This window comes from Amphibalanus amphitrite, unplaced genomic scaffold (assembly GCF_019059575.1).
Source record: "Amphibalanus amphitrite isolate SeventyFive unplaced genomic scaffold, NRLGWU_Aamphi_draft 001740F_arrow, whole genome shotgun sequence".
NCBI classification, from domain to species: domain Eukaryota; kingdom Metazoa; phylum Arthropoda; class Thecostraca; order Balanomorpha; family Balanidae; genus Amphibalanus; species Amphibalanus amphitrite.
The window spans coordinates 18,071-30,613 of record NW_024883233.1 but is presented as its reverse complement, the minus strand read 5'-3'; the positions used below and the strand labels follow the sequence as shown (position 1 = coordinate 30,613).

General features: G+C 42.8%; 1 protein-coding gene across 7 annotated transcripts in view; it reads right to left on the bottom strand.

Moving 5' to 3' along the window:
* LOC122374925 (signal transducer and activator of transcription 5B-like) overlaps positions 1 to 11,904 on the bottom strand; it is an 85,605-nt gene extending 73,701 nt beyond the window's left edge. For 2 of the 7 annotated variants that reach the window (XM_043353984.1, XM_043353990.1), the window contains exons 1-2: positions 987 to 1,105; positions 630 to 783 (exon numbers count right to left, since the gene is read on the bottom strand). The gene's annotated coding sequence lies outside the window, so the exon portion shown is untranslated. Of the gene's footprint in view, positions 1 to 629; positions 784 to 986; positions 1,259 to 1,278; positions 1,348 to 11,668 lie in introns of those variants that run through there. The other 5 variants (XM_043353985.1, XM_043353989.1, XM_043353988.1 and 2 more) reach the window with 5 other exon arrangements.
* Between the last annotated feature and the right edge of the window lie 639 nt (positions 11,905 to 12,543).

Below are 12,543 nucleotides of genomic sequence, written 5' to 3'. Positions count from 1 at the left end.
GCTGACGTCACACATTCAGAGGGGTATTCCTAAACATTAGCCCCTCTGAATCAAAATGCTGCAATTTTGAAATTCAATATTTCCGATTTAAGGCATTTCTCGATGTTGTGAGTGCCGAAACCAGTAATTGTGAGCCAGGGACCCCATTTTGGCTATCTCAACTCAAATCTAATGTTAAGGTGGGAGGGTCCCTTTAATACCACCAAATACATCAATGTAAGTCAAGAATAGGTGAATGACTCTATTTCTTAGCACTACCAAATACACACTACTAAAGCACATGATCTATGTACACATTGTCCATGCTCTTCAGTACATAACGGCACTGTAGCATTCTGAAAGCACAACTCAAACTTGCAGGGAGCAACTAACATTTTCCTGTTACCTACATGCAATTATTCTGATCAAATACAGAAGTAAAAATATTTCAAAATTCCAGAGCAAAAAAACTTTTACAACTGAATGGGATTGAGTGTTGAAATTTAGGCACACTTCCAATAAGAGTGCACCAGCAATGGTAAAACTGCACACCTTTGGTCAATTGCAAACAGACCAACACCGTAAAAAATAAAAATTAAAAAAAAGATGGATGTTGAAAAACCAGAGGCTGTACAGCACACATTTCTCACCTTTTCAGTTGTAACAATGCTGAGTATCACAAGTTGAAGTTAATATCTTGCAGTCAAGCGAGACGGTATCAGACAGGTACCAACATTGCAGGTGAAAATGTGTATATAATATTATGTTATCTCTTCTTCAAAATATGCCTCATATCACAGATTTCTGCAAAAAAAGGCTCGTTATTATTGAGGGAAGGAAAATGGAGCTAACAAGTGCGCAGCAATTGTCGACAATTTAGCAGTTTGCGAAACGCTCTTCCCGGAACAAAGAATCCGTCACAAATTAGGACCAATAATGGTTTGACAATCCAAACAAACGATGTATCACAATTCACTCGCGTCTTTGGCAGCGGTGCACGTTCTTACTGGTGAGCTCCGGATACACCACCCGGGATAACACCCCTCGGCACAAACACAGTGAGCGAACCGCTCGCCTCCGCTCGGCGGCGCACGAGTCAGCGCGCAAGCGCCAACCCAGCGCTGGTACGCCGTAGAGCTAGTAGCTCAGCTGCAGGCGAGAACTACGTAGATGGCTAAATCCAAGGCCACCAATACTTTCTTCGCCTTTTTTAGCTGTTACGATGTATTCCCCGTCAGATTTTTTTAATTGGATTTGGATTCACACTCTCATTGATAGTACTATCTACCGTGAACGAACTCATGAATGCGAGGAACTCCGTGACGCATTGGACTGGACCAGCCATTCCGGGAACGCGGAGCGATGTCCGTGAAGTTGGCGACGTCGCCAGCGACTTTTCCAGCGACGAGCACCGATTTTAGCCAAAACCTCGTCCAAGGTCAATTGGACCATGAGAATCACGAAAATCGAACCCATTCACCCCTAACCCTTGACCTTCAAGGTCAAATTCAAGGTCAAAGGACGGGGAACTGAAAAAGTGCCACTAAATATTGTCCGATTTTCAAAATTTTGGCACCAAAATGTAGCGCGTGCAAAGTTCTAGCCGCACATCGAAAACCATTTTCATCAAGGTCAAACTTCAAGGTCAAATTCAAGGTCAAAGGACGGGGAACTGAAAAAGTGCCACTAAATATTGTCCGATTTTCAAAATTTTGGCACCAAAATGTAGCGCGTGCAAAGTTCTAGCCGCACATCGAAAACCATTTTCATCAAGGTCAAACTTCAAAGTCAAATTCAAGGTCAAAGGACGGGGAACTGAAAAAGTGCCACTAAATATTGTCCGATTTTCAAAATTTTGGCACCAAAATGTAGCGCGTGCAAAGTTCTAGCCGCACATCGAAAACCATTTTCATCAAGGTAAAACTTCAAGGTCAAATTCAAGGTCAAAGGACGGGGAACTGAAAAAGTGCCACTAAATATTGTCCGATTTTCAAAATTTTGGCACCAAAATGTAGCGCGTGCAAAGTTCTAGCCGCACATCGAAAACCATTTTCATCAAGGTCAAACTTCAAGGTCAAATTCAAGGTCAAAGGACGGGGAACTGAAAAAAAGCCACTAAATATTGTCCGATTTTCAAAATTTTGGCACCAAAATGTAGCGCGTGCAAAGTTCTAGCCGCACGTCGAAAATCATTTTCATCAAGGTCAAACTTCAAGGTCAAATTCAAGGTCAAAGGACGGGGAACTGAAAAAGTGCCACTAAATATTGTCCGATCTTCAAAATTTTGGCACCAAAATGTAGCGCGTGCAAAGTTCTAGCCGCCCATCGAAAACCATTTTCATCAAGGTCAAACTTCAAGGTCAAATTCAAGGTCAAAGGACGGGGAACTGAAAAAGTGCCACTAGATATTGTCAGATTTTCAAAATTTTGGCACCAAAATGTAGCGCGTGCAAAGTTATAGCCGCACATCGAAAACCATTTTCATCAAGGTCAAACTTCAAGGTCAAATTCAAGGTCAAAGGACGGGGAACTGAAAAAGTGCCACTAAATATTGTCCGATTTTCAAAATTTTGGCACCAAAATGTAGCGCGTGCAAAGTTCTAGCCGCACATCGAAAACCATTTTCATCAAGGTCAAACTTCAAGGTCAAATTCAAGGTCAAAGAACGGGGAACTTTAAAAATGCTACGTCACCAGCGACTTTTCCAGCGACGAGCACCGATTTTAGCCAAAACCTCGTCCAAGGTCATTTCGACCATGAGGATCACGAAAATCGAACCCATTCACCCCTAACCCTTGACCTTCAAGGTCAAATTCAAGGTCAAAGGACGGGGAACTGAAAAAGTGCCACTAAATATTGTCCGATTTTCAAAATGTTGGCACCAAAATGTAGCGCGTGCAAAGTTCTAGCCGCACATCGAAAACCATTTTCATCAAGGTCAAACTTCAAGGTCAAATTCAAGGTCAAAAGACGGGGAACTGAAAAAGTGCCACTAAATATTGTCTGATCTTCAAAATTTTGGCACCAAAATGTAGCACGTACAAAGTTCTAGCCGCACATCGAAAACCATTTTCATCAAGGTCAAACTTCAAGGTCAAATTCAAGGTCAATGAACGGGGAACTTTAAAAATGCTACGTCACCAGCGACTTTTCCAGCGACGAGCACCGATTTTAGCCAAAACCTCGTCCAAGGTCATTTGGACCATGAGGATCACGAAAATCGAACCCATTCACCACTAACCCTTGACCTTTAAGGTCAAATTCAAGGTCAAAGGACGGGGAACTAAAAAAGTGCCACTAAATATTGTCCGATTTTCAAAATGTTGGCACCAAAATGTAGCGCGTCCAAAGTTCTAGCCGCACAATTGAAAACCATTTTCATCAAGGTCAAACTTCAAGGTCAAATTCAAAGTCAAAGGACGGGGAACTGAAAAAGTGCCACTAAATATTGTCCGATCTTCAAAATTTTGGCACCAAAATGTAGCGCGTACAAAGTTCTAGCCGCACATCGAAAACCATTTTCATCAAGGTCAAACTTCAAGGTCAAATTCAAGGTCAAAGAACGGGGAACTTTAAAAATGCTACGTCACCAGCGACTTTTCCAGCGACGAGCACCAATTTTAGCCAAAACCTCGTCCAAGGTCAATTGGACCATGAGGATCACGAAAATCGAACCCATTCACCCCTAACCCTTGACCTTCAAGGTCAAATTCAAGGTCAAAGGACGGGGAACTGAAAAAGTGCCACTAAATATTGTCCGATTTTCAAAATTTTGGCACCAAAATGTAGCGCGTGCAAAGTTCTAGCCGCACATCGAAAACCATTTTCATCAAGGTCAAACTTCAAGGTCAAATTCAAGGTCAAAGGACGGGGAACTGAAAAAGTGCCACTAAATATTGTCCGATTTTCAAAATTTTGGCACCAAAATGTAGCGCGTGCAAAGTTCTAGCCGCACATCGAAAACCATTTTCATCAAGGTAAAACTTCAAGGTCAAATTCAAGGTCAAAGGACGGGGAACTGAAAAAGTGCCACTAAATATTGTCCGATTTTCAAAATTTTGGCACCAAAATGTAGCGCGTGCAAAGTTCTAGCTGCACATCGAAAACCATTTTCATCAAGGTCAAACTTCAAGGTCAAATTCAAGGTCAAAGGACGGGGAACTGAAAAAGTGCCACTAAATATTGTCCGATTTTCAAAATTTTGGCACCAAAATGTAGCGCGTGCAAAGTTCTAGCCGCACATCGAAAACCATTTTTATCAAGGTCAAACTTCAAGGTCAAATGCAAGGTCAAAGGACGGGGAACTGAAAAAGTGCCACTAAATATTGTCCGATCTTCAAAATTTTGGCACCAGAATGTAGCGCGTGCAAAGTTCTAGCCGCACATCGAAAACCATTTTCATCAAGGTCAAACTTCAAGGTCAAATTCAAGGTCAAAGGACGGGGAACTGAAAAAGTGCCACTAGATATTGTCCGGTCTTCAAAATTTTGGCACCAAAATGTAGCGCGTGCAAAGTTCTAGCCGCACATCGAAAGCCATTTTTATCAAGGTCAAACTTCAAGGTCAAATTCAAGGTCAAAGGACGGGGAACTGAAAAAGAGACACTAAATATTGTCCGATCTTCAAAATTTTGGCACCAAAATGTAGCGCGTGCAAATTTCTAGCCGCACATCGAAAACCATTTACATCAAGGTCAAACTTCAAGGTCAAATTCAAGGTCAAAGAACGGGGAACTTTAAAAATGCTACGTCACCAGCGACTTTTCCAGCGACAAGCACCGATTTTAGCCAAAACCTCGTCCAAGGTCAATTGGACCATGAGGATCACGAAAATCGAACCCATTCACCCCTAACCCTTGACCTTCAAGGTCAAATTCAAGGTCAAAGGACGGGGAACTGAAAAAGTGTCATTAAATATTATCCGATTTTCAAAGTTTTGGCACCATAATGTAGCGCGTGCAAAGTTCTAGCCGCACATCGAAAACCATTTTCATCAAGGTCAAACTTCAAGGTCAAATTCAAGGTCAAAGGACGGGGAACTGAAAAAGTGCCACTAAATATTGTCCGATTTTCAAAGTTTTGGCACCAAAATGTAGCGCGTGCAAAGTTCTAGCCGCACATCGAAAACCATTTTCATCAAGGTCAAACTTCAAGGTCAAATTCAAGGTCAAAGGACGGGGAACTGAAAAAGTGCCACTAAATATTGTCCGATTTTCAAAATTTTGGCACCAAAATGTAGCGCGTGCAAAGTTCTAGCCGCACATCGAAAACCATTTTCATCAAGGTAAAACTTCAAGGTCAAATTCAAGGTCAAAGGACGGGGAACTGAAAAAGTGCCACTAAATATTGTCCGATCTTCAAAATTTTGGCACCAAAATGTAGCCCGTGCAAAGTTCTAGCCGCACATCGAAAACCATTTTCATCAAGGTCAAACTTCAAGGTCAAATTCAAGGTCAAAGAACGGGGAACTTTAAAAATGCTACGTCACCAGCGACTTTTCCAGCGACGAGCACCGATTTTAGCCAAAACCTCGTCCAAAGTCGATTGGACCATGAGGATCACGAAAATCGAACCCATTCACCCCTAAACCTTGACCTTCAAGGTCAAATTCAAGGTCAAAGGACGGGGAACTGAAAAAGTGCCACTAAATATTGTCCGATTTTCAAAATTTTGGCACCAAAATGTAGCGCGTGCAAAGTTCTAGCCGCACATCGAAAACCATTTTCATCAAGGTCAAACTTCAAGGTCAAATTCAAGGTCAAAGGACGGGGAACTGAAAAAGTGCCACTAAATATTGTCCGATTTTCAAAATTTTGGCACCAAAATGTAGCGCGTGCAAAGTTCTAGCCGCACATCGAAAATCATTTTCATCAAGGTCAAACTTCAAGGTCAAATTCAAGGTCAAAGGACGGGGAACTGTAAAAGTGCCACTAAGTATTGTCCGATCTTCAAAATTTTGGCACCAAAATGTAGCGCGTGCAAAGTTCTAGCCGCCCATCGAAAACCATTTTCATCAAGGTCAAACTTCAAGGTCAAATTCAAGGTCAAAGGACGGGGAACTGAAAAAGTGCCACTAGATATTGTCCGATTTTCAAAATTTTGGCACCAAAATGTAGCGCGTGCAAAGTTATAGCCGCACATCGAAAACCATTTTCATCAAGGTCAAACTTCAAGGTCAAATTCAAGGTCAAAGGACGGGGAACTGAAAAAGTGCCACTAAATATTGTCCGATTTTCAAAATTTTGGCACCAAAATGTAGCGCGTGCAAAGTTCTAGCCGCACATCGAAAACCATTTTCATCAAGGTCAAACTTCAAGGTCAAATTCAAGGTCAAAGAACGGGGAACTTTAAAAATGCTACGTCACCAGCGACTTTTCCAGCGACGAGCACCGATTTTAGCCAAAACCTCGTCGAAGGTCATTTGGACCATGAGGATCACGAAAATCGAACCCATTCACCCCTAACCCTTGACCTTCAAGGTCAAATTCAAGGTCAAAGGACGGGGAACTGAAAAAGTGCCACTAAATATTGTCCGATTTTCAAAATGTTGGCACCAAAATGTAGCGCGTGCAAAGTTCTAGCCGCACATCGAAAACCATTTTCATCAAGGTCAAACTTCAAGGTCAAATTCAAGGTCAAAGGACGGGGAACTGAAAAAGTGCCACTAAATATTGTCCGATCTTCAAAATTTTGGCACAAAAATGTAGCGCGTACAAAGTTCTAGCCGCACATCGAAAACCATTTTCATCAAGGTCAAACTTCAAGGTCAAATTCAAGGTCAAAGAACGGGGAACTTTAAAAATGCTACGTCACCAGCGACTTTTACAGCGACGAGCACCGATTTTAGCCAAAACCTCGTCCAAGGTCATTTGGACCATGAGGATCACGAAAATCGAACCCATTCACCCCTAACCCTTGACATTCAAGGTTAAATTCAAGGTCAAAGGACGGGGAACTGAAAAAGTGCCACTAAATATTGTCCGATTTTCAAAATGTTGGCACCAAAATGTAGCGCGTCCAAAGTTCTAGCCGCACATCGAAAACCATTTTCATCAAGGTCAAACTTCAAGGTCAAATTCAAGGTCAAAGGACGGGGAACTGAAAAAGTGCCACTAAATATTGTCCGATCTTCAAAATTTTGGCACCAAAATGTAGCGCGTACAAAGTTCTAGCCGCACATCGAAAACCATTTTCATCAAGGTCAAACTTCAAGGTCAAATTCAAGGTCAAAGAACGGGGAACTTTAAAAATGCTACGTCACCAGCGACTTTTCCAGCGACGAGCACCGATTTTAGCCAAAACCTCGTCCAAGGTCAATTGGACCATGAGGATCACGAAAATCGAACCCATTCACCCCTAACCCTTGACCTTCAAGGTCAAATTCAAGGTCAAAGGACGGGGAACTGAAAAAGTGCCACTAAATATTGTCCGATTTTCAAAATGTTGGCACCAAAATGTAGCGCGTGCAAAGTTCTAGCCGCACATCGAAAACAATTTTCATCAAGGTCAAACTTCAAGGTCAAATTCAAGGTCAAAAGACGGGGAACTGGAAAAGTGCCACTAAATATTGTCCGATCTTCAAAATTTTGGCACCAAAATGTAGCACGTACAAAGTTCTAGCCGCACATCGAAAACCATTTTCATCAAGGTCAAACTTCAAGGTCAAATTCAAGGTCAATGAACGGGGAACTTTAAAAATGCTACGTCACCAGCGACTTTTCCAGCGACGAGCACTGATTTTAGCCAAAACCTCGTCCAAGGTCATTTGGACCATGAGGATCACGAAAATCGAACCCATTCACCACTAACCCTTGACCTTCAAGGTCAAATTCAAGGTCAAAGGACGGGGAACTGAAAAAGTGCCACTAAATATTGTCCGATTTTCAAAATGTTGGCAGCAAAATGTAGCGCGTCCAAAGTTCTAGCCGCACATCGAAAACCATTTTCATCAAGGTCAAACTTCAAGGTCAAATTCAAAGTCAAAGGACGGGGAACTGAAAAAGTGCCACTAAATATTGTCCGATCTTCAAAATTTTGGCACCAAAATGTAGCGCGTACAAAGTTCTAGCCGCACATCGAAAACCATTTTCATCAAGGTCAAACTTCAAGGTCAAATTCAAGGTCAAAGAACGGGGAACTTTAAAAATGCTACGTCACCAGCGACTTTTCCAGCGACGAGCACCAATTTTAGCCAGAACCTCGTCCAAGGTCAATTGGACCATGAGGATCACGAAAATCGAACCCATTCACCTCTAAACCTTGACCTTCAAGGTCAAATTCAAGGTCAAAGGACGGGGAACTGAAAAAGTGCCACTAAATATTGTCCGATTTTCAAAATTTTGGCACCAAAATGTAGCGCGTGCAAAGTTCTAGCCGCACATCGAAAACCATTTTCATCAAGGTCAAACTTCAAGGTCAAATTCAAGGTCAAAAGACGGGGAACTGAAAAAGTGCCACTAAATATTGTCCGATTTTCATAATTTTGGCACCAAAATGTAGCGCGTGCAAAGTTCTAGCCGCACATCGAAAACCATTTTCATCAAGGTCAAACTTCAAGGTCAAACTCAAGGTCAAAGGACGGGGAACTGAAAAAGTGCCACTAAATATTGTCCGATTTTCAAAATTTTGGCACCAAAATGTAGCGCGTGCAAAGTTCTAGCCGCACATCGAAAACCATTTTCATCAAGGTCAAACTTCAAGGTCAAATTCAAGGTCAAAGAACGGGGAACTTTAAAAATGCTACGTCACCAGCGACTTTTACAGCGACGAGCACCGATTTTAGCCAAAACCTCGTCCAAGGTCATTTGGACCATGAGGATCACGAAAATCGAACCCATTCACCCCTAACCCTTGACCTTCAAGGTCAAATTCAAGGTCAAAGGACGGGGAACTGAAAAAGTGCCACTAAATATTGTCCGATTTTCAAAATGTTGGCACCAAAATGTAGCGCGTCCAAAGTTCTAGCCGCACATCGAAAACCATTTTCATCAAGGTCAAACTTCAAGGTCAAATTCAAGGTCAAAGGACGGGGAACTGAAAAAGTGCCACTAAATATTGTCCGATCTTCAAAATTTTGGCACCAAAATGTAGCGCGTACAAAGTTCTAGCCGCACATCGAAAACCATTTTCATCAAGGTCAAACTTCAAGGTCAAATTCAAGGTCAAAGAACGGGGAACTTTAAAAATGCTACGTCACCAGCGACTTTTCCAGCGACGAGCACCGATTTTAGCCAAAACCTCGTCCAAGGTCAATTGGACCATGAGGATCACGAAAATCGAACCCATTCACCCCTAACCCTTGACCTTCAAGGTCAAATTCAAGGTCAAAGGACGGGGAACTGAAAAAGTGCCACTAAATATTGTCCGATTTTCAAAATGTTGGCACCAAAATGTAGAGCGTGCAAAGTTCTAGCCGCACATCGAAAACAATTTTCATCAAGGTCAAACTTCAAGGTCAAATTCAAGGTCAAAAGACGGGGAACTGGAAAAGTGCCACTAAATATTGTCCGATCTTCAAAATTTTGGCACCAAAATGTAGCACGTACAAAGTTCTAGCCGCACATCGAAAACCATTTTCATCAAGGTCAAACTTCAAGGTCAAATTCAAGGTCAATGAACGGGGAACTTTAAAAATGCTACGTCACCAGCGACTTTTCCAGCGACGAGCACTGATTTTAGCCAAAACCTCGTCCAAGGTCATTTGGACCATGAGGATCACGAAAATCGAACCCATTCACCACTAACCCTTGACCTTCAAGGTCAAATTCAAGGTCAAAGGACGGGGAACTGAAAAAGTGCCACTAAATATTGTCCGATTTTCAAAATGTTGGCACCAAAATGTAGCGCGTGCAAAGTTCTAGCCGCACATCGAAAACCATTTTCATCAAGGTCAAACTTCAAGGTCAAATTCAAAGTCAAAGGACGGGGAACTGAAAAAGTGCCACTAAATATTGTCCGATCTTCAAAATTTTGGCACCAAAATGTAGCGCGTACAAAGTTCTAGCCGCACATCGAAAACCATTTTCATCAAGGTCAAACTTCAAGGTCAAACTCAAGGTCAAAGGACGGGGAACTGAAAAAGTGCCACTAGATATTGTCCGATTTTCAAAATTTTGGCACCAAAATGTAGCGCGTGCAAAGTTCTAGCCGCACATCGAAAACCATTTTCATCAAGGTCAAACTTCAAGGTCAAATTCAAGGTTGCACGCGCTACATTTTGGTGCCAAAATTTTGAAAATCAGACAATATTTAGTGGCACTTTTTCAGTTCCCCGTCCTTTGACCTTGAATTTGACCTTGAAGTTTGACCTTGATGAAAATGGTTTTCGATGTGCGGCTAGAACTTTGCACGCGCTACATTTTAGTGCCAAAATTTTGAAAATCGGACAATATTTAGTGGCACTTTTTCAGTTCCCCGTCCTTTGACCTTAAATTTGACCTTGAAGTTTGACCTTGATGAAAATGGTTTTCGATGTGCGGCTAGAACTTTGCACGCGCTACATTTTGGTGCCAAAATTTTGAAAATCGGACAATATTTAGTGGCACTTTTTCAGTTCCCCGTCCTTTGACCTTGAATTTGACCTTGAAGTTTGACCTTGATGAAAATGGTTTTCGATGTGCGGCTAGAACTTTGCACGCGCTACATTTTGGTGCCAAAATTTTGAAAATCAGACAATATTTAGTGGCACTTTTTCAGTTCCCCGTCCTTTGACCTTGAATTTGACCTTGAAGTTTGACCTTGATGAAAATGGTTTTCGATGTGCGGCTAGAACTTTGCACGCGCTACATTTTAGTGCCAAAATTTTGAAAATCGGACAATATTTAGTGGCACTTTTTCAGTTCCCCGTCCTTTGACCTTAAATTTGACCTTGAAGTTTGACCTTGATGAAAATGGTTTTCGATGTGCGGCTAGAAATTTGCACGCGCTACATTTTGGTGCCAAAATTTTGAAAATCGGACAATATTTAGTGGCACTTTTTCAGTTCCCCGTCCTTTGACCTTGAATTTGACCTTGAAGGTCAAGGGTTAGGGGTGAATGGGTTCGATTTTCGTGATCCTTATGGTCCAATTGACCTTGGACGAGGTTTTGGCTAAAATCGGTGCTCGTCGCTGGAAAAGTCGCTGGCGACGTCGCCAACTTCACGGACATCGCGGAGCGACGGTTCCGGATCCAAATTGCCTCCACCGTAATCGCGATGGTTTATGACTCGGGGGTTGCGCGGGTGCAACCGGTGTAGTCAGAAATGTTGTGCTGCACGGATGAAAGTCAGGTATACATCTTTACGACTATCAACACAACTAATTCTGGTTTTTCCTCGGCTACCGGATTCAAAGGCACCGTCGGAGGGCGCTGATGTACTAGATAGATGGCAGCACGACTCGATCCACGTATTGCAATTTCCCAAAGGGTGGGGAAAGCGATCTGGCGATTCGCATACAAAACCAGGTCTGCTAGTCATCTCTCCGCTACTATTCCGCGTTCTACCTCTCGCCCTACAGACCAAAGCCTGGGAATATTTCCGGACAGGTGTAAAACAAAAAATGGATGACATGCGATGAACACACGAGGAAATCGCGAAAAAAAAAACTCTGATCTTAACGAACAAAACCCATGAAGCTGTTAGTGAGGTTAAAACGCCATATACCTACTTTATAAAATTTAATAAACTAAATAATATGTTCTGTTCTCACCTTCGCGAAGTTCCATCCACGCAATGTAGTCGCCTTGCTGAACACACAGACACTGAAGACCGCTTCACCGATCTCAGGACAGGAGTCCAGGTAGTGCTGTGCGGTCCAGCCCAGACCCTGGCTTCCACTGGTCGGTCCAGCCCAGCCCAGACTTCCATTTGTCGCTCCACTCCAGCTCACTGGTCGGTCCATCCCAGCCTCTCGGGCTTCCACTCGCCGGTCCACCAGTCAGTGCCGACCTGTAACAGCGGGTGAATACAGTTATCAGCTTATTCGCGGTTCGTGCATTATAGTTCAATGCGGTGCCTACAGGATTATTATTGATCATCAGATCCAGCAAGAGGGCATTTTCATATCATGGGACGTTACGGTCACGGGAGAGGAAATATATCTACATAATAGGTACATATTACATAGGCCGCGAAAGCACTCGCTATTTTTCCAGGTCTTTTTTATCATGCGTTGCTATTAAATTCATATCACTGAATTACAACGAAAGCATTTTTACAGAGAAAACACGTCGTGTTTTCATGAACACCGGACGCAGCTGGGGAGCGGGGGGGGGGGGAGGGTGGAAGCAGCCAAGATTCTTGGAAGCAGCTGCCCCTCACGACCTGATGTCAATGTCGCTAAGATCTGCCGGGGTTAGTGTGTGAGCTAAAAAGAACTCGCTGTCCTCACATCGAACAGAAATCTTGGCTAGGTATAAGTCCTAAGTATTTCTATGATTTTATACATGCATCACATGGTTACTTACGGTTTCTTAACCCGCGCCCCGTAGGGGGGGGCGAAACGCCCCCCTGTCCTTTTCCATCGATATCTCCTGAACGGCTGGAGATATCGCCACCAAACTTTCAGGACCCCTCCGAGCATCA